Source organism: Phyllobates terribilis, unplaced genomic scaffold, assembly GCF_046119375.1.
Source record: "Phyllobates terribilis strain yellow unplaced genomic scaffold, ASM4611937v1 Scaffold_2__4_contigs__length_985480577, whole genome shotgun sequence".
NCBI lineage: Eukaryota > Metazoa > Chordata > Amphibia > Anura > Dendrobatidae > Phyllobates > Phyllobates terribilis.
In genome coordinates, this window is record NW_027362762.1 from 906,621,594 (window position 1) to 906,646,687 (window position 25,094).

Sequence of the window (25,094 nt, forward strand, 5' to 3'; positions counted from 1 at the left end):
CTGATTTCAATGGGACTGGTCGACCATCTGATGTGTATAATCTTCCCCGACAGATGTTATCTGGGGAGACAAGGATTGATCAGTTAGTGTTCAATGCCCCGTCCCTTTGTTTTCAGGGTAGACACATCTGGCAGTTGCTTTCTCCTATCTTCCCCAAAAAAGAACGTCCAGTCGAACAGAGCACTTATTTATATGGGGAAGCAAGGAGCGACAGCTGTTTGCCCAAAAAATTGGTTTTCCAAAATAAATTAAATTAATACATAAGTTCATATTTAGTTACCACTCAAATATTAAGCCTTTTCAGGAGCAGCGCTCCGTTGCAATCAGATGTGATCACATCTTGTTCATCAGTCACCTATCTGCAGCAGCCAATCAGGCCTCATCCATCAACCGACTTAAAGACGGGGCTTCATCACTTCTGGTCCCAATGAAGACTATCTGATCAGTGACTCTTGAGTGACTAATTGACCCAGTTAAGGCCCATGAACACTGGCCGACATTCTGTAAAATTCTAACTCCAACGACCTATAGTTCATGATAATTGTGTAATGGGAATGGGTCGAGAGACTGAACGATGTGTCCAAAAAACGTTCCTTTATCCTACATAAAATTGTTTGGATGAGCGAAAGAATTCTCGTTCATCTTTTGAAGATTGTGTAGTGTTAATGGAGATTGTTCAACGAATAGATCTGCAGATTGGAGGAGTGGAACGACTGCTATTCAACCACTTCATTCACGATTCTCGTGCTGTGTAAACACTTGTCTGACATTGTTTGCTGGTCGTGAGTTATGACCTCATCGACCATCATTTAATCAATTCTCTGCTGTTGTAAATGAACCTTATTTTAGTTTCCTAAGAGATCATTCTGCCCTAATTACTACAGTGATATTTAGGGATGGTTCACACAGGGCATTTTTTTTGTTTTTTTTGTTCTTTTTTTCTTTTAAACTAAAGCCAGACATAAATCCTAAAATGAGGGGTGTAACAAGAAAGGATTATATTTCACATTTTTTACTGCAGTTACTATTTTTTAGTGGAAAAAAACACATAAAAAAACTCACTGTGGGAATTTGGTCGTAAAGACATTGTCACAATTCCTCCGCTCAGTGTGTCTTGAACGTAGTGACTGACAGCTCAGTCATCCAATCTGGTGCAGGGGAGTGCTGAGATATCAGTGTTTTGATGGACAGCTCAGTCGTCAAATCTGAGTCTGGGAGGTGCCGAGCTTCTTACAGGTGTTCCCTGTTCAAGGTGATTACCCAGCTACTTAACTGAGCTTTGGGTCCCAGACCTCTGCCAGACGTAGCATCTGCTCAGTGGTTTCCTTGTAGTTCTGTGCTATTGCTGCCTGACCTTGAACTTTGTTCTGACCATCTGTTTGCCTAGCCCATTTGCTCTGATCAGCTATCTTCCTGGTATTCTGACCACGGACTGTGACCTGACTTTGCCTTTGTCTTTCCCCTTTCATTTACTACGAGCTCTCGTGGTATCTGTCCCAGGAACGTTTGACTACCCTACCTCATGGCTTGTCTGTGAGTAGTGACTAGTATCACAGACATTGAGTTTAGTTGAGTAATCTTAGTGTATGTTCACAAATTTATCAAAAGGTATCAACTTGGTATGGCAGAGAGTTTCATAGTCTCACTGCTCTTATAGTAAAGGATTTTTCAGGGGTTAAAGGAATTTCACAGGACTTGGATATTGATGACATATACATTTATTTTATCTATTGAATTGAATGGGAATTAAGCTGCAGGACCCAAGAATGGTTGAACAAACATATTTGCAGGACGCAGGTTTAGTGGCCTCTTAGTAGTCATTAGCCTCCAAACCAGAGAATCCTACACATACCCCTTTTTATTAATAAGCTGGAAACGCCATTGTGCGCTTGTCATGCCACAACGATGACATCTCACTGCATCTCACCTACTAATTAGAAGATATGCTGGGGATGCCGTCAGGTAGGAGATTATTTGCACAATGTGCCACAGACTACCAATGTGGATGCAAGACATGGGTTCTGCAAATTTTTTATTTTTTTGTTCAACTCTAGTGTCCATACACTTTTAATTCATGTTAATCAGTGATGGGGGGGTCGAGTGTTGGACCCCCACCAATCTGATTATGAGGACCTATCCCAAGAATAGGTCATCAATGTCTGAGTCCTGGACAAGCAGTTTAGAAATAATCTTACAGACTCCAAAAATAATTTTTAACTAACTACTTTCATTTATTAAAATGCCGCTCCACATAAATTGTGTCAAAGTTTATAGCCCAGCAGCTCCTAGCATTCACTCACTAGATATTGCAAGATCTCACAGCTCTGACTGAAAGAGCACTGTACATAGTATTTATACAGGTGGCATTGGTGCATACACCATTACCGGCTCTATAAATATTATATACAGAGCTCTTATAGCGGCCTCCAGTGCAACCACCTCTGCTACATCTAACGCATGGGCAATGATGTGAACTGTGCTGGCCCCGGATTCATCTGCAAACTGTCCATGCGGCAGAAGTTGCAGGCGGCTTGCACTAAATGCCGTCGTTGCATAAATAATATATATTGCACTCCTGCATGCAGTCAATTTATTTGTATAAAAAAGTAATAACATTTAAGTATTTCTTCTACAAATTTTGAAATGTTATACTTAGGACATAGTTTTTATGGGCGCTAATAGTTAATAGAGGCCATAGTTCTTCTTTAAAATATTTGATACCCCTTTGTTATATTTACAGATCTGGTTAAAAAAGGAAATTATTGATAAAAAAAACCCTCTAAATTCATATCACACTGCAATAATACCAATAACAATAAGCTGTAAAAAGAGCACAAATGGGAATTTCGTTCAAAACCGCAGTGGCAGCAAAAAACAAAAACTGCCCTGTGTGAACCCAACCTAAATGTACTCAGCTGAAGCCATAAAAGAGCTGTCATACTGACATAGAAAGCACTAATTATGCCCCATACTGGAACTATTCTGTTGCATTGATTGAATAGGATCCAACGAGAGGTTAAAAGCTTAGCTGGATCTCTATTTCAGGAAAGACATGCTGCTGTCACACAGGGCGACTATGAAAGCTTCTCCTAAAATCTCTGCGGGGGAAGGGATTGTTTCCTCACTTAACTCTGGTGTCAAATAGATCGTTTTTGGCACTGTCAGCTGCATAGTTTTTATTTACAGCAGGTGAACTCTATCTCTAAAATTGTAACGCTGCAAAGCGCTTTCCCGTCGGTGTCATTCTCAATGACTTCTCCAGAGATTCCTGACAATCTGTCAAATAGCTGCAGTCTACACCCCGCGCTGCTTTCTTAGATATTCATTAGCTAAGCTGAAAATACCTAAACATTATGCAACCTTTATACCTAAATAAAACATACAATTGTATAGAATTTGCAAAAAACCATATGTACAGTAAGTATGCAGTCATAGATTGAAGGGGAGGCCCACTAAAGATATTTGAGCCATCAGTCCCATAAAAGTGAATGGGGTGGTAGTCAGACATGCACAGTACCACCCTGTACATCTAAGACACTTTGTTGTGGATCCCTGCAGTCAGACCCCCATGTCATGCATCTGGGTTCGAACCCTTGAACCTGTGCTTTGCGGTTGGCTTCTCTGTCCATCGAGCCACAGCAGATACACCTTTTCTCCGGGTGCTTAGTTTCTGTTATCCTTGCTTCAGTCTTTTTAGGGTAACAGGGATTTTCCTTTTCTCATTTGTTGGCCCTATCACCTTTCAGGTGCAGCTTTATATATTTTACCCCTGCTGGTATTTCCTGCAGGTGATAGTCTCATTTGGATGTCCAGCCATACTGCTGTAGTTTAAGCCAGTCAGTGAAAGACCAGCTATGGTTTATCTCTTTTCTGTTTATGTTCTTTACTCTGCACCTATCTTCTGTTTCTTTTTAGTAAGTACGTGGCATATTTTCTAACAGCACGTACTTAATCCTTTATTTTTTATTTTTTGGTTTGTTTTACTCACTCTGGGATATTTTTCTGTTTCACCACACTTTCCCTTCTGTAGGTAATTTATTTATTTGTTTTACTCACTTATATTGCACCATTAATTCCACAGTGCTTTAAAGACATTATCCATGCAGAGAGAAACATATCAGTGTATGCATGATCCCCGTTCACTGGACGTTTCTAATCGATGTGCTCTCCTTTGCTAAGCTGAGCCATCTCTGTGACCAGCGTAATGAGTTTCTTTTGTTTATCCTTTTATTTTATGTAATTGTATATGTTGTATTGTTTTGTCCTCTTTGTAAAATCTTTTGTATATTTTTATAAAAACTGCCTATCATTCTGGATTAAACATAAAATTTAATTTTGTTCTGTAAACCAAACTCCTGAAAGCCATATGCTACCAGAAATCCAGAAATCAGGTGTCTAGTCGGCCTGTATAAACGACTGGCGGTGGTAGCGAGTAGTTCTTGGGTTATAGTGGAGTAAGCAGTGACCATAGTGGAGTATATATATGTATTCGGTGCGTTGTAATCCGAGGTGTATATACCATACTCTCACTATTAGTTCTCCAATAACCGACTTAGTAGTGGTAACAGCCTGCAGCCTCATCCGTTAATCGTCGGCCAATTGCGTAATTGTCCTGACGATCGGGGGCAGCAGAGGGCTGTTCATGACAAAAAGATAACAGCGTGGTGGGTTCAGCGTGACTCCCATAGGCTGTAATCCCTCTGCTCTGCCCTCCGGTTCTTTAGGCGAAACATGAAGCGCTCAATGGCCTTTCAGGCAGCATAGGTCCAAGTTTCTATCATCAAGTCTGTGGTTAGGGCTATCTCAGTTCATGCAGGAACCACTAGGAACTGCGGGGACAGAATCTCTAGTGTGTACTGGAGCCAGCAGGGTCAGTTGCAGTTTTTAGTGTGTTACCTTTTTTCCCGAGTGAAGCTCTGCCCTAGTTGACAGCACAAGCTGCTCACTTGTGGCACTGAGCTCAATGATTGGTTGTAGCATTGTCAACATGCCGTCAGCAGTGTAGACAATAACAAACAGCGGGAGCTGAAAGTACAAGGTTTTTTTTTTAAAAAACAAACTTCAGCTTTCCGAAACCAGGAAACCCCTTTAAAAGGTTTGTCTCATCTTTTTTCTTGTTGAGTGCACCGCCTACATCCCGTGTTGGTGCTTGACAGGCAGCAGTTTGCTTCTGAAAATTTGAAAGCTTGGACCAGCGCATGGTCACGCGCACGGGGACGGGTGGTAGCTGTCCAGAATTTTGTGTTATCATTGCCTCTGCTGGCTGCAAGTGCCTCCCTATCAAACTACAGAATGCTCATCTCACCTCAAGGCAGATGAGGCCCTGAGCCCAACATATCAATGATTCTTCATGGTTCTGAATTGAATGTCATGTACTCTCGCTTGCTCTAGGCGAGGGTATATTTACCATAGATGCAGGCAGCACACGAGGCTTGTACGTGGACCCCGGAGAGCAGAGTCTTGTTTTGTCCCATTTCCTTTGCTCATAAGTGAGGGAATCAATATGGGACTCTTCTTCCTAGAGGAACTGCATGAATTGGTCTGAGGATCATGAAAAATAAGTCAAAGGGTAAAGAAACTTCACGCCCTTCTATCCTGGATGGCAAAAACCAACACCAAAATGGAGGGCACTGTTTGCTCTTGCTTTGCCACCTTTCTACTTTACTTTATATGCCTTTAGATCCATTATGGTGAATTCAATAAAGCAGGTTTTTGGAGTAGTCAAAATAACTAAAGCGAAGAAATCTATGGGATGACTCCAAGTAGTTGTTGCACTTCTTTTAGCTAAACCAAGGACAGCTGAAAGAAAACAGTGCCAAGCAGATACTGGCAGAGGCAGGATGATGGAGGCATGGTGACTTCAAATTACAATGGCTAATGTTGTATCAATGATTGCAATATTTAAAGTCACTGGCATTTCTGCTTGGTCCACTACATTGGGGGGTAACTATAAGGTGGCACAAGTGTACAGGTACTATATGGCCAGGTACTATATGGCCATAATGTCATGTGGACAAGGTATGGTAACGGGTGGGGATGGATGTTGCACATATTCCTGTGTAGTCTTTTTTGAGGTTTTCGAATGGCAGCAAGTTATTTTGGCCACCTTTGTAATAAGACAATTACTGATATATATTCCTGTAGCACCTCCGCAGGAGAAATGAAAAATTGCATAATTCCAGTTGAAATCACTTAACTTTCAGTGTAATACCCGGAGGCGTTTGGTTCTCCAGAGGGAGTAAAGTTCTGGTTTGTGCCTGAATCTGAATGTGGATCCCCTTCTAATTTATAATGTGTTTTCTAAACAGACAACCCATTTACAGATGATTGTCTTTTTACTAACATTAGCAGCTCTCTTTGTTTTTAAATCCACTAGTGACAGGTCTCTCTTTAACCCTTTGTTAATGCGTGCCATTCATGTACTGCACCCAAGAGTAAGTGCTGTGATCAGAGCACGCTTTAATGGCAGCAGTTTAACCTCTTACTTGCTGCTGTCAATTGTGGGGCTGTCTCTTCTGAAGCCGATCAGCCCCATGCGTCCCTACCGTGAGAGTGATTGCAGGGTGTGAAGATCGCTGGGGGAGTGTTGAAGTATTGCAAAACATCAAATGATCACAGGTTCAAGTCCGTGTAAAGTAAAAATTAAAAAATAAAACAAAATCACCCACCTATTCCCTCATTTAAAAATATAGAAATGAAGAAAAAAAAACATATTCAGTATTCCTGCATCTGTAATAGCACAATCTATCAAAATATAAATGCCATAACAAAAGACACCGAAATTGCCGTTGTTCAGTCGCACCTCTCACAAAACTTGCAATAAAAAGTGATCAAAATGTCATATTAACCTCAAAACTGTAACAAAAAACATCAGCTCACCACGCAAAAAAAAAAACGCCCTCACCCCTCCATTGACAAAAATGGAGAAAATGGCAAAAATATATATATATATTTGTACAAATTTTTGCAAAAAATTTTTAAGCCACTAAATAATAATAATAATAATAATAATAATAAAACTATACAACTTTAACATGGTTATAATCATAATGGTCTGGAGAATCATGCTGCTGGTCATAAAAACAAAGCCCAAAAACAATGATAGAATTGCATTTTTCTTTTTAGCATTTCACCCCGTTTGTAATTTATGTTTCCCAGCTTTTCAGTAATTTATATGATAAAGTGGATGGTGCCTAGTCTTTCAAAACCATAATTTTTCCCACAAAAAACAAGGACTGTGTAAAAAAAAAAAAAGTTTGTTTTTGGAAAAAAAAAAGAGCAAAAAAAAATAAAAATAGCTGCGTCTCAGTTTTCCAGCAGAGTACTTTTCCTTCTACATGCACAGACAATGAATATACTTTATATTCAGGACACTCTCCAATTGTTTGATCTTTCAGCATTGCGCACTTGAGCCTGATGGGAGTTATGAGCAAATAGTAAGTGCATAGCGTACTTCTGGCCTCCTGTGACTTAGATGAAGAGCATGTCAGACTCTTAAGTCAGAAGAAGTCAGAGACATTTATCAAACAAAATGCAAGCAAGCATTATTTGGCTTCTTTAATCCTCAGCAGAAGCAATAAGGTGGTGTGACAGTGTTTGATTTAAGGATGACACCTATGCTGAAACATTATCAGGAAGATTAAACGCTCGCTGCTGCACTCCGTTTGCCAATATGTTTTTGACTAATTTCCTTCAGAAGCCATTCAATTTTCATTACCTGTATAGACAGGTCGTAAAAAAAGTTCCCTCCGTCTGTGCTATCGTCACCGGTTTAGCCCAACGTAAACCTTAATGACAATGCGATATACACGGGTGTTTATAATATATGCCTGCCCATGGAGACTTGCTATGTCTTATAAATGAAACTGTCATGAGCAATCCCATGTCTTCCCCTGTTGGTAGTCATTTTACTATGCATAAGTAGAGATGAGCCAAATTTCGACATTTCGCTTCATCTGCATTTTTGCAATCCTGGCTGTCTGGTTTGATTTGCCTTTTTTTTTTTATTACAGCCTTAGGCTCCCTTTACACGTCCGCTTAAAAAAACGTACACGAGAGATGTGTGTACCACTAGTGTGTCATCCGTGTGACATCCAGGTGCCGCTCATGTGACACGTACCGGAATAGAATGCAGAATAGAAATGACAGATGTTTAGGTGTAAAAGATGTGCAAAGATATAGAAAGATAGATGTGAGATAATTAGTGCTTTGCGTGTCTAGCTTACAGTATATGTATTAACCTAATAAATAAAAAAAATGACATGGGGGTCCCCCCATTTTTGGCAACTAGCAAAGGAAAAGCAGAGAGCTGTGAGCTGATATTATCAGACTGGGAAGGTCCATGGTTATTGGCCATGGAACTGCGTGGGATTTTTTTTTTAGTAAATTGGTAAACCAGGGAAAGAGTTGAGGAGTGTTTTTTTAAGTAAAGCATTTTTGTGTGTATTTTCTTTCTTTTTAGCACTAGGTTAATAATGGAGGTATCTGGTAGACACCTCTCCATTACTAACAACAGGGTTTGATGTCAGCTGTGTTTTTGGACAATTCACTGCTGACAACAACCCCAAGCCCCATTACTTCGATTACCAATGCACCAGGGCATCGTGAAGAGTCAAGGCGAGGCGCCAGAATTGGAACATCTCATGTGATGCTCCACTTTTGGGGGGGCTGAGGGCTGGTATTTTTAGGCTGGGGAGGGCCCAAAAGCCATAGACCTTCCCAGGCCAATAATATCAGCCCGCAGCTGTCTGCTTTACCTTTGCTGGTTACCAAAAATGGAGGGACCCCACATCATTTTTTTCATTTATTTATTAGGTTAATACATGTACAGGAAGCTACTTGCACAATTATATATCTCACGGATATCTATTTATCTATCTCTCTATTATCTATGTATCTATCATCTAGTTATCTCACATCTAACTATCTATCTATCTCTATCTTTGCATATCTTTAACACATAAAAATCTTTCATTTCTATTCTGCATTCTATTCAGGCATGTGTTACACAGACGGCACACAGATGTCACGCGTATGTCATCCGTGTGCAGTATGTATTGTCATCCGTGCTGCCGGAAACAAACAGACATTTCTACGTGTGGGTCACACTGACTCACAGTCCATGTGAAAATATGGACATGTGCACAGCCCCATAAATTATAATTGGTATGCATGTGTACGTGTCTCTGGTACGTGTAACGATGAATGCCACATGTACCGGAAACACGGACGTGTGAAGGGGGCCTTAAAGTGAGTTGTGCTGCTTTTTGATTACATGCTGTTTTGAATTCAATACTGAATAATTTTTATTGCATTTTTAAAACAGAGCTATTGATCATCTGCATAGCATAGACATATATTTAGTCAAAAGTAGAGGGAGATTATGTATTACTGAGTTCAATATATAACAGGTTTAAAGCTCCCTCTAGAGGTAGCTGCAGACAGTTAAATAGTTGTGTTTAAAAGGAATCTGTCCCCAAGCTTTTGCTACCTCATCTGATAGCAGCATAATGTAGGAAAAGAGACCCTGATTCCAACGATGTATCACTTAGTTTACTAGGAGCTGCAGATATGACACAACCAGAATTCTCAGATGCAGCATGAAGCAAAGTTAAGAAAGCTTTCCCCACCTACACCAGTATTATTATTGTGTAGCAACTCACTTGAAAAAATAGGAAACACGCTAAAACTAAAACTGATCCTGCCGGTTCCTGTACAGACAAGAGATCATGACCCCACAGTCCCTAGTGGTTCCTGCGTGAGCTGAGATAGCCCTAACCACGGACTAGACGAACTATACGATGATAATTTGGACCTATGCTGCCTGAAAATCCATTGAACGCTTCACGTTCCTCCTAAAGAACCGAAGGGCAGAGCAGAGTGCAAATTACCTGCCGAAGGGAAAGTGTGCTGAAATAGAAAGAGATCCCAGAGTGAGTAAAACAGACCACGGAATACAAAATAAAGAATTAAGTATTGTGGTAGATCGGCTCAATCGGCTATGTATTGAGGTATAAACGGAACACTGTTTCTTTAAATTTTCAGTCGGTTTATTTGAGCGGCATAAACCAATGTAAATTTCATGACAAGAAACACAGCCCATCTGGCCTAACGGCAAACAAAATAAGAAAAGAGTCCAGCAAAGTCCTTGCACCGGCCGGGGTCCGGCCACTCATGGGTTAGCAAAAACCACACAGTTCAAGGTTAGCAGGAACATACGCATGCTCCTCTCTCTGGACCTGGCCTCCAGATACTGAACACCACCTGAGTCAAAAGGCTGGCTTTTTATAGCCCCTAAACCAAGCCCTGGAGTGGAGATAGGGTGCATAGCTTCCCTCCCAGCACTTAGCTATCCACCTGTAAAGCATGTCCTTGTAACTCTGGCTATTAACCCTCTCTGCACCTAATGTGCAGGAGAAATCTCCATGTTTTACATCACTGAAGCAAAAAGTCTGAGACACGTTTCTCCCCCCCAGTATTCTGCCAATGACTTTGTCACATATTCCCCCCCTCTGCCTAAAGCTGGGGGTTTAGGCAACTTCAGACACCAGACAGGGAATTTTAAAGAGGGCATCAGCATTTACATGTAGTTTTCCGGGCCTGTGCTCTACATGAAAATTAAAGTCTTGTAGTGCTAGGAACCACCTAGTTACCCAGGCATTTTTACCCCTCTTTTCTCTCAACCATCTCAAAGTGGCATGGTCTGATACCAGTCTAAACTTCCGGCCTAGTAGGTAGTATTTCAGTGTATCTACGGCCCATTTTATGGCTAGACATTCTTTTTCTACTATCGCATAGTTTTTCTCGCAGGAAGAGAGCTTCCGGCTCAGATAGAGAATGGAATGTTCTTCCTCATTTATCTCTTGAGAGAGCATGGCTCCTAGACCAACTTCTGAAGCGTCTGTCTTGACCACAAACTCTTTCTCAAAGTCTGGTGTGACCAGGACCGGCTGCTTATACAGTGCTAGCTTCAACCATTGGAACGCCGTCTCTGTGTCCTCCGTCTATTTCACCATTGTTGCTCTGGTGCCTTTGAGGAGATCCGTGAGTGGCGCGGCTGTTAAGGATCTGGGTGGTGGAACCTCTGTGCTGTGGTGCAAGGAGGGACCAGAGGGGCGTGACTAAGTATCTACTCGGCCTGACCAGGGTCACACGGTGGCTCAGTCGACTCCGTGAACCAGGGAGGGACCGAGCAGAGGGACCAGGTGCCACTCTGGGACCGACCTTGTATGAGAGCAGGTGACTCCCACGGGTCAGAAGGCAGGAACTGACCGGTACAGCGGAAGAGCACGGCAGGCAGGCTGACTTGTGGTCCAGGTAGTCAGGCAGGCTGATTCGGCTGATAGCCAGACAGGTGCTCCAGGTAGGCAAGCTGGCGGGCACAACAGATAACAGGCAGGTGCTTCCAGGTAAGCAGGCAGGTGGGCACGGCAGCTAAAGGCAGGCAAGCGGGCACGGCAGGTACCAGGCAGGAGCTTCCAGGTAAGCAGGCTGGCAGGCACGGCAGGTAACAGGCAGGTGCTTCCAGGTAAGCAGGCTGGCAGAGCGCATAGACAGACTGGCGGACTGGACTGAAGGCAGACTGTCGGGCTGGAAAATAGTCAGGCTGGCGGACTGGACTGAAGATCAGACTGGCGGACAAGACTGACTTGCAGAGGACCTGAGCGCTGAAGCAAAGTAAGTATCACAAAGCAACAACCTTGAACGGGCGCCTCCATATTGGAGGAGGTGCTTTAAATAGGGAGAGTCCTCCGGCCATTGGCCGGGGACTTTTTAGGACGGCGCGCGCGGCCCCTTTAAGAGGGAGGGAGCGCGCGCACGCACCCTAAGCACAGTGCCCGGGAAGCTGCGTGCACCAGCAGCAGGGCGGCCGGAAGACACCGGAGCAGGAGCGCGGTGGTAAGGGGGACGACAAAATTGCTTCCCTGGCAAAATTTGGGATAAACCGCCGGTAATATCCCACCATTCCCAAGAACGCTCTCACTTGCTTTTTGGAGAGTGGTTGTGGCCAGTTTTGGATTGCCTCCACTGTATTGACTTGTGGCTTTATCTCGCCTTTCAGGATGACATAGCCAAAGTACTTGGCTTCTTCCTTTCCAACGGCGCATTTTTTCAGATTTATTGTAAGGCGGGATGCCTTCCTTAGAGCATCCAGAATCTCCTGTATCTTAGGTAGATGACTAACCCAGTCTGGACTAAAGATCACAATGTCGTCAAGCTAGGCTGCGGCATACTTCTTATGTGGGGCTAGGATCCGATCCATAGCCCTCTGGAAGGCGGCAGGGTCCCCCTGCAGTCCGAACGGCATCCGAGTGTATTGGAAACACTCATCAGGTGTTGAGAAAGCCGTCTTCCCCTTGGCAGTCTGAGACATGGAGATCGGCCAGTAGCGCTTTGTCAGGTCGAGGGTAGTGATATACCTCGCCGGTCCAAGCCTCTCAATGAGTTCGTCGACGCGGGGCATTTGGGTATGTGTCACACTTGGACACCTCATTCAGCCAGCGGTAGTCATTACAAAACCTCCACTCCCCATTGGGTTTTGGCATGAGGACGATGAGACTCGACCATCCACTCTTCGACTCCTCTATTACCCCGAGGTTTAGCATCATTTTCACCTCGGTTGAGATCACCTCTCGGTGTGCTTCAGGAATCCTGTAGGGCTTCAGGTTCACTCGTATATGTGACTCTGTTAGAACGTCATGCTCTACCACCTGAGTATGCCCCAGCAACTCTGAGAACAGGTCACGATTCCGCTGTAGCAGTTCTCGACATTGTTGCTTTTGGGCTGGCGATAGAGTCTCTGCTATCGTGACCTCTTCCACCTTGCCTCCGGGAGTGGCTCCCAGGCAAGGAGCTTCCACAGGTTCCCGGTCTCACCAAAGTTTGAGCAGGTTCACATGGTACACTTGATGCGTCTTTCTTCAGCCAGGTTGGTGGACTTTATAATTAACTTCACTGATTTTCTCCACCACCTGATACGAGCCTTGCCATTTGGCCAGGAACTTGCTCTCAAAGGTAGGGATTAGAATCAAAACACGGTCCCCAGGCTGGAACTGCCTCGGCCTCATCGATCAATTATAGACCCTTGCCTGGGCCTCCTGCGCCTGAAGGAGATGCGCCTTCACGATAGGCATCACTTTCGCCATTCTTTCCTGCATCTGGGCGACATGTTCAATGATGCTCCGGTGTGACGTAACCTCGGCTTCCCAGGTTTCCTTAGCGATATCCAGGAGCCCTCGCGGATGTCGACCATGCAGTAACTCAAATGGGGAAAAGCCAGTGGAGGCTTGCGGAGCCTCCCTTATCGAGAAAAGCAGGAACGGCAGCAGGTAGTCCCAGGCACGTCTATCCTTCTCTACGACCATCTTGAGCATCGCTTTTAGGGTTTGATTAAAGCGCTCTACTAGGCCGTCTGTCTGCGGATGGTAAACGGAGGTTCACAGCTGGGTAATCTGGAGAACCCTACAGAGCTCCTTCATTACCTTGCAAATGAACGGGGTTCCTTGATCAGTTAGTATCTCATTCGTGGGATTGGGCGCCACAGTGTGTTCCGACTGTCACACTAGCCACTGGTAAATTCTTGGCGGCCCAATGTATGCAGCGGACGCCCACAGTTTTGGTAGGGATCAGCTGGTGGGGAAGGGTGGCACTGATTAGGGTCACCAGACTCCCAGAGTCCAATAGTCCAAGCACCCTTACTCCATTAATAGACACGGCACACGCCTGCTGCCCCTCGCCGGGTTGACCGTCCACACTGCAGGCTGGATAAGCATAATATGAACACCGTCTGCCTAGGCTGCAGTCCATTGGATCAGGGGACATATGACACCGGGCGGCTACGTGTCCAGGGTTGTGACACCGCCAACAAATGATATCCCTCACAGCAGTCTTTGCGGCACCTTCAGTGGAAGTGGGATGCCCCCCAGTTGTGGCTCTAAACCCCTTCCATGGTCAACCCGCAGTATCCCAGTATGGGGAAGTGACTATACCTAGTTTCCCAAGGAATTTTTCAATGACCTGGTACCTCTCTACTAGGCCAACGAGGTTGTCTGAGTTCTGAGGATCGCCTTGGGATACCCAAGTCTGTACCGACTTAGGAAGGTAGTGTATGAACCTATCAATCACCACCCGCTCGACCATCTGGGCAGGAGTGGAAGACTCTGGCTGCAACCACTTCTGAACGAGATGTAGCAGGTCAAAAACATCTGCGACCGAGGGGGTTTGTCGCCAGCATACGCCCAGTGGTGGACTTGTTAGGCTCTGATTGCCATATTCACTCCCAGGCGTGCCAGGATTTCTGTCTTTAGTTTGGCATATTCTTTGGCATCCTGCGGTGCTATGTCATAATATGCCTTTTGGGGTTCACCCAACAAATATGGAGCCAGAACCTCTGCCCACTGTTCTGGTGGAAGTCTCTCTCGTTCTGCTACCCATTCAAAAACAGTCATAAATGCCTCCACATCATCCCCTTGAGTCATCTTTTATATGTCTCATCTTACCATTTTCCGGATGCATGCACCATCACCTGGAGTTGGGGGAGGGGCTGAGGGCCTCCCACGAACCGCCTCATCAAGTAGCTCAATCTGCTTCTGCTGCTGTCGGTACTGGTCTTGTTGATGCTGCTGCTGTTTTCGGTACTGGTATTGTAGCTGTTGCTGCTGCTGTTGTTGGATCTGTTGCATCAGTAGTTTATTTGTCTCCTGCTGCTGCTCTCGTTGCTGCTGATGTATGTTCTGCTGGCTCTGCATGCTCTGCTGGTGTTGTGTTTGCTGTGCCTGCAACAAATGCTTAAGCAGGTCCTCCATTTTGTTAGGTGTCACTTGCTGGCTTACGGCCGCCTTCACCCAGGACATGCAGCGCCTCTTAAAACAGTCACACGTGTTCGCTGGGAATGCTGCCCGCACTTCTAACACCAACTGTGGTAGATCGGCTCACTCAGCTAAGCATTGAGGTATAAACGGAACACTGTCTCTTTAAATTTTCAGTTGGTTTATTTGAGCACCATAAACCAATGTAAATTTCATGAAAGGAAACACAGCCCATTTCGCCTAACGGCAAACAAAATAAGAAAAGAGTCCAGCAACATCCTTGCACCGGTTGGGGTCCAGCCACTCTGGGTTAGCAAAAACCACAAGGTTCAGGGTTAGCAGGAACATACGCACGCTCCTCTCTCTGGACCTGGCCTTTAGATACTGAACACCTCCTGAGTCAAAAGGCTGGCTTTTTAAAGCCCCTAAACCATGCCCTGGAGTGGAGATAGGGTGGATAGCTTCCCTCCCAGCACTTAGCTATCCACCTGTAAAGCATGCCCTTGTACCTCTGGCTATTAACCCTCTCTGGACCTAATGTGCAGGAGAAATCGCCATGTTTAACATCACTGAAGCAAAAAGTCTCAGACACATATCTCCCCTCCAGTATTCTGCCAGTGACTTTGTCACAGTATGTACTGTTAAAGAATACCCTAGCTGGTCTTTCACTGACTGGCTTAAACTACAGCAGAAGGCTGGACATCCAAATGAGACTAACACTAGCAGGAAATACCACCAGAAGGAAAGTATATAAAGTCACACCCGATAAGTAATAGGGCAGACAAATGAGTAAATGAAAACACCTGTTACCGTAAAAAGACTGAAGCAAGGATAACAGAAACTAAACACTCGGACAAAGGGCGTATCTGATTATCTTCCCTGTGGACAGAGAAGCCGACCACAATGCACAGGCTCAAGTGTTCAAACCCAGATGAATGACCATGTTCCCCCTTCTACGAAGGGCCACTAGAACCACTGAGATCCCCAACTGCTGATGCCACTGACAAAACTCCCTCACTAGGCGATTTGAATGCAAATCTTCCACATCAACCCAGGAATTATCCTCCTGACCGAAACCCTTCCATTTAACGAGATATTGCAGTCAACGTCTGAAACCCAAAACTCGTTCCATCTCATACTCCTTGTCCTCCTCCAAGTAAGCCTCAATGATGTCCTGAGGACCCGGCATCCCATCAAACTTTTTAATAAGAGAGGAATGGAAGGAATTATTAATTCTCCATGGAAAAGGGAGTTGGAGCTTGACCATCACAGGATTAATGATCTTAATTACCTTATACGGACCAACAAATTTAAGAGAAAATTTCCCTGATTGAACTTTAAGATGACGATTTTTTGAAGATAACCAAACAAAATCTGCCACCATAAAGACAAGGGCCTTCCTACGTCTGCGGTTCACAGTTCCCTTGGTCCGATAGCAAGTTATCAAAAGACCTTTTTCAGCTTCTCTCTACACCTTAATCAAATGAAAAGAATATCTTTCCTCCTCTGGGACCACAGCAATTTTGACTGGATTTTAGTCCCTCAACTCTGAAACAAAACTACATGATAAAGCATCAGTCTTAATATTCTTAAAACCAGAGAGATACAGTGAAGGAAATAATTATTTGATCCCTTGCTCTTTTTGTAAATTTGCCCACTGACAAAGTCATGAACAGTCTATAATTTTACGGGTATTGTCCCTGACATCCCTAGAAAGCTCTTTGGTCTTGCCCATATTGTAGAGGTTAGAGTCTGACTGATTAATTGAGTCTGTGGGCAGGAGTCTTTTATACAGGTGACTATGTTAGACAGCTGTCTTTAATGCAGGTAACGAGTTGATTAGGAGCATCTAACTGGTCTGGAGGAGCCAGAACTCATAATCGTTTGTAGGGGATCAAATATTTATTTCTCACTGCAAAATGCAAATAAATTTATCTAATTTATACAATGGGATTTTCTTGATTTGTTTTTGGATATTCCATATCTCAATGTTAAAATTACCCTTAAAATTATAGACTGTTCATGTCTTTGTCAGTGGGCAAACTTACAAAAACAGCAAAGGATCAAATAATTATTTCCTTCACTGTATGTCACAGAGAAATCAAGCCGAGCGAGAAAGCGGGCCCACCGGGCTTGTCTAGTATTCAATCACTTAGTGGTGTCAACATACAGTAAATCTTTCTGATCAGTAAAGATCGTTTCTCTATGCCTAGCCCCTTCCAACCAATGCCTCCATTCCTGGATCATTACAAAACCCATTTGACCGCAAGTACAAACATAAACTAGCAGGTGTTCCAAATTCAATTCCCTCCTTGGACTCTCTGAGGACCCAATTTGCATTGGCTCTCCTGCCTCATTAGGATGAGAGGGAGAAGTCACTGAGACACCCTCAAATGTGTTCTTATTAGTGATGAGTGAGCATGCTCGCTACTGCTCGGTGCTCGCCCGAGCATCTCACTGCTCGAGATGCTCGGAGCTCGCCGAGCATTTCCGTGGTTACTCGGCGGAAGCTCGGGTCTCCTCCCTGCATGTTTGGTGCTCTTTACAGAGCCAATGAACATGCAGGGATTGCCTGCCACTCACTGTAATACCGTAGCCATGTTGGTTGTGGCATTACAGTGATCGGCTGGCCGCACAGTGTCATCAGGTGTATATCAGACCTGACGCCGCCATGCTCATCACAGTCACTCCGGAATCAGACAGTGTAGGGAGAGCTGGGGCTGAGCTAGGGAGAGATTTGCTTGTTTCTAGTTAGTGTAGGTGTACCAAACTGTATTAGAGACACATATCCATCTCAACTAACAGTCCTTCTGAGGACTAATTCATCTGCAGAGATATCAGGCAGGCAGTGTATATAGGCAGGCAGGCAGTGTATATAGCAGACGGCAGTGCACATAGCACAAGAGGCTCCATTCCAGTTCTGTCTGCTGCTGCTGCTGTTAGATATTTCTAGAAATAGGCCCAGGTCTCAGGGGCCAGGAATATTTTTTTTTAGATCTTAATCCTCATTATTTGCTTAAAAAGCAATCCAGTGAACACAGTTTTTCTGCGCCATTTGCTTGTTGGCACTGCAGAATACAGCCAGGTCCTTCCCATATTACAGCACTAAAATCCAGCTATTTAAAACTGTGTTTTCTCCGTCACACGGATCACATATACGTTTTCAGAAAATACTGCCATTTCTGTCCTCCATTAAAAATTAGTTTCAGAATGTCAGCGAAGCAATTGACACCAGTTTGCTGTTCAAAATAGTTACCTACAGGCCAGGTATTTAAAACTGTGGTTTCTCCGTCACACGGATCACATATACGTTTTCAGAAAATACTGCCATTTCTGACCTCCATTAAAAATTTGTTTCAGTGTGTCAGTGAAGCTAATAACACCAGTTTGCTGTTCAAAATAGTTATCTACAGGTCAGGCATTTAAAACTGTGGTTTTTCCATCACACAGATCACATATAAGTTCGCACCAAATTCAGTCATTTGTAGTGAGCGTGGAAGATATTGTCCTCCATTTAAAAGGCAAGGGACAGGGAACTGGACGTGATGGTGATGATGGTGCATGCAGAGGCCGAGGCCGTGGGCAAGCTGAAATTGTGCCACAACAAACACCCACATCTTCTCGCTCAACCTTCCTGTCCCAATTAATAGGGGACCGCAGAACACCACTATTGAACACAGAGCAGTGTGAAAAGGTTTTTGGTTGGATAGCAGATAATGCTTCCAGTCACTTAGCCACCACCACCACCACCACCTTGTCTTCCACACAGTCAAGTCTCAGTAGCTGTGAGTCTGGACCGCATATTCCTCACCCTGAACCTCCTTCTTCCAACCATGCCGAGTGCCCAAAGACAACTGATCCCACACTTGGACACTCCGAAGAGCTGTTCACTTTTCCATTTATAGATTCGAGCCTCTTGCCCGGTCCACTTGAAGCGGGGCAAGAGGAGATCGCATGTAGCGATGCCCAATTATTTGAGCAGCCACGGTCATACGAAAGCAACAGTGGGAAAGTGTCACAAGAGATGGACGATGATGAGACACAATTGCTAGAAAGTCAGGAGGAGGACCAGAGTGCAGAAGTGGAAGACGAGGTGGTGGATGATATAGTAACTGACCCAACCTGGCAGGAGGATATGGAGAGAGAGGACAGCAGCACACAGGGGGAGAGAGGCAGAGCACCCCAACAGGCAGGAAGAAGCAGTGTGATGGCTGCAGAAAGAAGGCAGGCAACCGTTCCCCTTAACACCAACACAAAGGAAGTTGCCAGTACAACTGTTAGGTCTTCTCGAGACTGGTTGTTTTTTAAAGACTCTGCCAATAACCCCAAAAAGGCCATTTGCACCACCTGCCCGGCCAGAATCAGCAGGGGTGGCAAAACGACTAGCCTGACCACTACCAGTATGATCAGGCACATGGCAGCAAAGCACCCGACTTTGTGGGCAGAACCCCAGGGTCCAGGAACAGTGTCTGCTGGTGGCACCACTGCTTCTTCCACTGTTGTGCATGCAAGCCAATCCCCTGTTCATGGTGCATGCGAAGATGCCTCCTGCCTTGCACCTGTCATTGCACACTCTCAAGTAGCAGCATCAGGAACCATGTCCACGTTATTGTCCAGCGGCAGCGTTCAGTTGTCCATAACCCAGTCCATGGAATGCAAGCGCAAATACGCAGCCAACGCCCCACAGGCCAAACTACTAAATTCCCACATTTCGCGACTGCTTGCGCTAGAAATGTTGTCTTTTAGGCTCGTGGAGACGGAAGCATTCCGCAACCTGATGGCGGCGGCCATTCCTCGGTATTCTGTCCCCAGCCGCCACTATTTCTCCCGGTGTGCCGTCCCCGCATTACACAAGCACGTGTCCCAAAACATTAGTCGTGCCCTCAACAACGCAGTTACCGGGAAAGTCCCCCATATTAAACTCTTCTTCAATTTCAGGTTCATACCATCCATGCCCTTAATAGCCTCGGTCAGGACTATACACATATTGGCTGGCGACCAGTCCATGTATTATTATTTATCCTATTTAGTATATCAAGGCTGCATTATACAATATATGTACAATTTACCTTTTGTGTCTCCCCCATTTCCTCATAGACTGTGAGCTTGCGAGCAGGGACCTCGCTCCTTTTGATTTGAGATATGCTTATTCTGTATTGTTTGTATAAGTGCTGCGGAATATGTTGACGCTATAAAAATAAAAATTATTATTATTATTATTATAATTATTAAGTCCACCTAACCATGGACACGTGGACAAGTGCTTGTGGGCAGGGACGGTACATCTTGCTGACCGCACACTGGGTTAACATAGTGGAAGCCGGGACTCAGTCGGACCTTGGGACGGAACACATCCTCCCGACGTCGAGGATTGCGGGCCCTAGGTCAATCAGGGTTGCCTCCACAGTCTACAGCTCCTGCACCTCATCCTCCTCAGCCTCCTCCTCCTCTTCAGCCTCCATCTCCGAAATGACCACATCAGTCACAAGCTGACTGCACCACAAACATCAGTCACAAGCTCACTGCAGCACTGCCTCAGCCAACAGGCTGTGCTGAAGCTAATATGCTTAGGTGACAAACCGCACAATGCTGAAGAGTTGTGGACAGCTCTGAAAGAGCAGGCAGATCTGTGGATCACACCGCTGAACCTACAGCCAGGCATAGTCGTGTGTGACAATGGCCAGAACCTGGTGGCGGCTCTGAGGCGAGGCGAGCTCACACACGTACCCTGCCTGGCCCATGTGCTTAACCTCGTGGCTCAGCGGTTTCTCAAATCCTACCCGGAACTGTCGAATCTGCTTGTTAAAGTATGCCACCTGTGTGCCCATTTTAGAAAGTCACCTACAGCTTCCGCCGCCCTTGCCATGTTTTAGCAGCGTTTGCAGCTTTCGGCTCACAGACTGGTATGTGATGTCCCCACTCGTTGGAACTCTATACTGCAGATGTTGGGAAGGATTTGTGAGCAGAAGAGGGCAGTTGTTGAGTATCAGCATCAACAAGGCAATCGGTATTCAGTTCAGACACCACACATAAGACCTCAGGAGTGGACATGGATGTCAGACATATGTACCATCCTCCAAAACTTTGAGGACTCCACCAAGATGGTGAGCGGTGATGACGACATAATTAGCTTCACCATCCCGCTTCTCTGTCTTCTGAAATGCTCACTGCTCACAATCAAAGAGGATGCATTGCAGGCGGAGCACGATAAGATGGATCAAGGAACCATACAGGGTGATTACACACAGCCAAGCCTCATCTCATCCCAACGTGGATTGGGTGACAATGAGAAAGAGGAGGAGGAGAAGGAGAAAGAACAGGAGCTAGTTTCATGCTCGATAGACGGTACTACCTGCACAACTGTCATACCGTCTGTTCAGCGTGGATGGCCAGAGGACAGAGAGGAGGAGGAGGAGAGCATGGTCAGTCATCCTCTTGGTGAGGACACGGAAGTGTGGCCTGTTAGCAGGCTGGCACGCATGGCTGAGTTTATGTTACGCTGCCTTTCCCATGACCCTCGCGTTACCCAAAATTTTGGGTGACAGTCATTAATGGTTGGTGACACTTCTAGACCCACGCTACAAGGAGAACTTTATATCTCTTATTCCTGAGGCGAACAGGTCTACAAAAATGGGGCAGTACCAGAAGGCCCTTGTTGCGGAACTATTAAAAAAAATTCCCATCTGGAAATGCTGGTGGCAGAGGTCACACTTCATTGGACAACCAAGGCGTACAGGCGAGAGAGACACAACTTCAATCCATCAGAGGCAGGGGAACACTGTCAAAGTTCTGAGAGAATTTTCTCAGCCCATCCCATCGCACAGTCCGCCTGTCAACTGAAAATGCTGACGGGCTGACTCATAAAAATGAACAAGGGCTGGATTGGGCCAGACTTCTCAACACCACCGAATGATAGCAGCGTAACATAAACTCAAATCCAGTTTTTTTTTTGGGAGGTGTATGCACCTCTTCACACCCACACATGGGTATACGCTTCCTGATTTTGGCTATTTGCTCTTGTCCTCCTCCTTCTCCTCATCCACAACCACCATATCACCAGGGTGACCGTGGTCCGTGATACAACACCCACATAATTTTTTGAAAGGGTGTTTATGATGCCAGAAATTTTTTTTTTTATATACAGTATGTTCATGTATACCCCCCCAGGGGTAAATGTTTGTCAGCCCATACACTTAGTACATGGGCATTACAAGTATAGGAGACCCGCTCCTTTCTAAGGGGAACATTTTTTTATGAGGCCCTCTTAAGTCTTTTCCAAGGTGCATTGGAGTGCCTCCCAATTTTTGGCAGCCCTTGCATTCACTGCATACGCCAACACAATGGGAGACCCTCTCCTTTCTAATGGGAATTTGTCATTACTGTGGCCCTGCTCTATGTGTCTTTAAATTCTTAGTGAGATTTTTCCTAAATTTGGTCAGCCGTTCGACTCACTGCATACTCTATAACTGTATAGCAGACCTTCTCCTTTCTAATGGGAACATGTCGTACTCGTTACTGTGGCCCTGCTCTATGTGTCTTTAAATTGTTAGTGGGGTTTTTACTAAACTTGGTCAGCCGTTGGAATCACTGCATACCCTATAACTGTATAGCAGAGCCTCTCCTTTCTAATGGGAACATGTCGTACTCGTTACTGTGGCCCTGCTCTATGTGTCTTTAAATTGTTAGTGGGCTTTTTCCTAAATTTGGTCAGCCGTTGGACTTACTACATACTGTTACGCACACGCCCGGACTGACTGGTGTGAGCGTGGTTAGTGATCCAACTGGGCCATGTACCGAGGAGTGCCTGGAGGGGCGTAACTAAGTATCAACTCGGTCCGACCAAGGTCGCACGGCGGCTCCGTCGACTCCGTGAACCAGGGAGGAACCGAGCAAAGGGACCAGGTGCTACTCCAGGTCAGACCCCGGTCACAGCTGTTGACCCACACCGGGGAATGCAGGAACGGGCAGGCACGGCTGGTATGCAGACAGGTGGGTACTGGCAGGCACGGCTGGTATGCAGACAGGCGGGTACTGGCAGGCACGGCTGGTATGCAGACAGGCGGGTACTGGCAGGCACGGCTGGTATGCAGACAGGCGGGTACTGGCAGGCACGGCTGGTATGCAGACAGGCAGATACTGGCAGGTAGGAACGCAGGCTGGATAGGGACCAGTACAGACTGGGATACAGGAACAGAACCGCAGATGCGGAGGACAAGCAGAGCAGAGCGAAAAAGCAGGTGCAGTGGACAAGCAGAGCAGAGCGAAACCGCCGATGCGGTGTACAAGCAGAGCAGAGCTAAACCGCTGGTGCAGTGGACAAGCAGAGCAGAGCAAAACCGCAGGTGTGGTGGACAAGCAGAGCAGAGTGAGACTGCAGGTGTGGTGGACAAGCAGAGCAGAGCGAAACCGCAGGCGCGGTGGACAAGCAGAGCAGAGCGAAACCGCAGGTGCGGTGGACAAGCAGAGCAGAGCGGAAGGTGCAGGCAGACAGGACAGGACTCTGTTCACATGGAACAGACTGAGAAACACAGGAAGATAGTTAGAACACAGGAGGTAGATACAGAGGCAGGGAGACGAGACAAGCAGAACCAGATACACACAAGGTACTTGCAATGAAGTAGCGAGTGGACACAAAATTCACAAACAGAAGTTCAGAGACAACGAGTTGGAGTTAGGTGCAGGTTCAGACACTGCAGGAAAAGGGAAGGTTCGGACATAGAGACAAAGCAGGTAACAAGCTAGGACACCGTTCAGACAGGAACTAAACCAGGAACAAGATACAGGAATGAGCCTGGGAACTCAGCCCCCAGGGTGGCGGAAACAGACTAGAAGTCACAGATACAGGTAACAGGCCTGGGAATACAGCCTCCAGGGTGGCGGAACAGACTAGAAGTCACAGATACAGATAACGGGCCTGGGTATACAGCCCCCAGGGTGGCGGAGCAGACTAGAAGTCACAGATACAGGTAACAGGCCTGGGTATTCAGCACCCAGGGTGGTGGAAACACACAAGATACAGGACAGGACCTGGCAACTCAGTTGCACAGAACACACTGAAAGAAAGTGTTGCTCAGGCACCTCCTACTGGGTGGAGGAGGTTTAAGTATCCAGTGACTCACAACAATAGGCTGGGGACACATTAGGAGTGCGCACACAGTAACTATAAGAATCAGACAGTAGCCGCGCTGCCGCCCTAAGCAATCAGACAAGAGACATGCACACAGCAGGTACTGGAGAAAAGTGTGCAGCCTGGACTGATAGGTAAGATGGCGGTCTTGCATGGTGGGAGGTGGTAAGCCATGCCAGCACGCCGCCAGGGATGTTACACATACCCTATAACTCATAGAATCATAGAATGGTAGAGTTGGAAGGGACCTCCTGGGTCATCTGGTCCAACCCCCTGCTCAAAGCAGGATTCACTAGATCATCTCAGACAGATGTCTGTCCAGCCTCTGTTTGAAGACGTCCATTGAAGGGGAACTCACCACCTCTCGTGGCAGCCTGTTCCACTCATTAATCACCCTAACTGTCAAAAAGTTTTTTCTAATATCTAATCTGTGTCTCCTCCCATTTAGTTTCATCCCATTGCTTCTAGTATTTCCTTGTGCAAATGAGAATAAAGATGATCCTTCTACAATGTGACAGCCCTTGACATATTTGTAGACAGCTATTAAGTCTCCTCTCAGTCTTCTTTTTTGCAAGCTAAACATTCCCAAATCCTGCAACCGTTCCTCATAGGACATGGTTTGCAGACCAGTCACCATTCTGGTCGCTCTTCTCTGAACTTGCTCCAGTTTGTCTATGTCTTTTTTAAAATGTGGTGCCCAAAACTGTACACAGTATTCCAGATGAGGTCTGACCAAAGAGGAGTAAAGACCGATAATGACTTCACGTGATCTAGACTGTATGCTTCTGTTAATACATCCCAGAATTGTATTTGCCTTTTTTGCTGCTGCATCACACTGTTGACTCATGTTCAGTCTATGATCTATTAGTATACCTAAGTCTTTTTCACATGTACTGTTGCTTAGCTCTATTCCTCCCATTCTGTATATGCTTTTTTCATTTTTATTGCCCAGATGTAGTACTTTGCATTTTTCCCTGTTAAAAACCATTCTGTTGGTTGCTGCCCACTGCTCCAGTTTATTTAGGTCTTTTTGAATCCTCTCTCTCTCTTCTCTAGTATTAGCTATCCCTCCTAGCTTTGTGTCATCAGCAAATTTAATCAGTTTACCCTCAATTCCTTCATCTAAATCATTGATAAAGATGTTGAACAATACAGGTCCC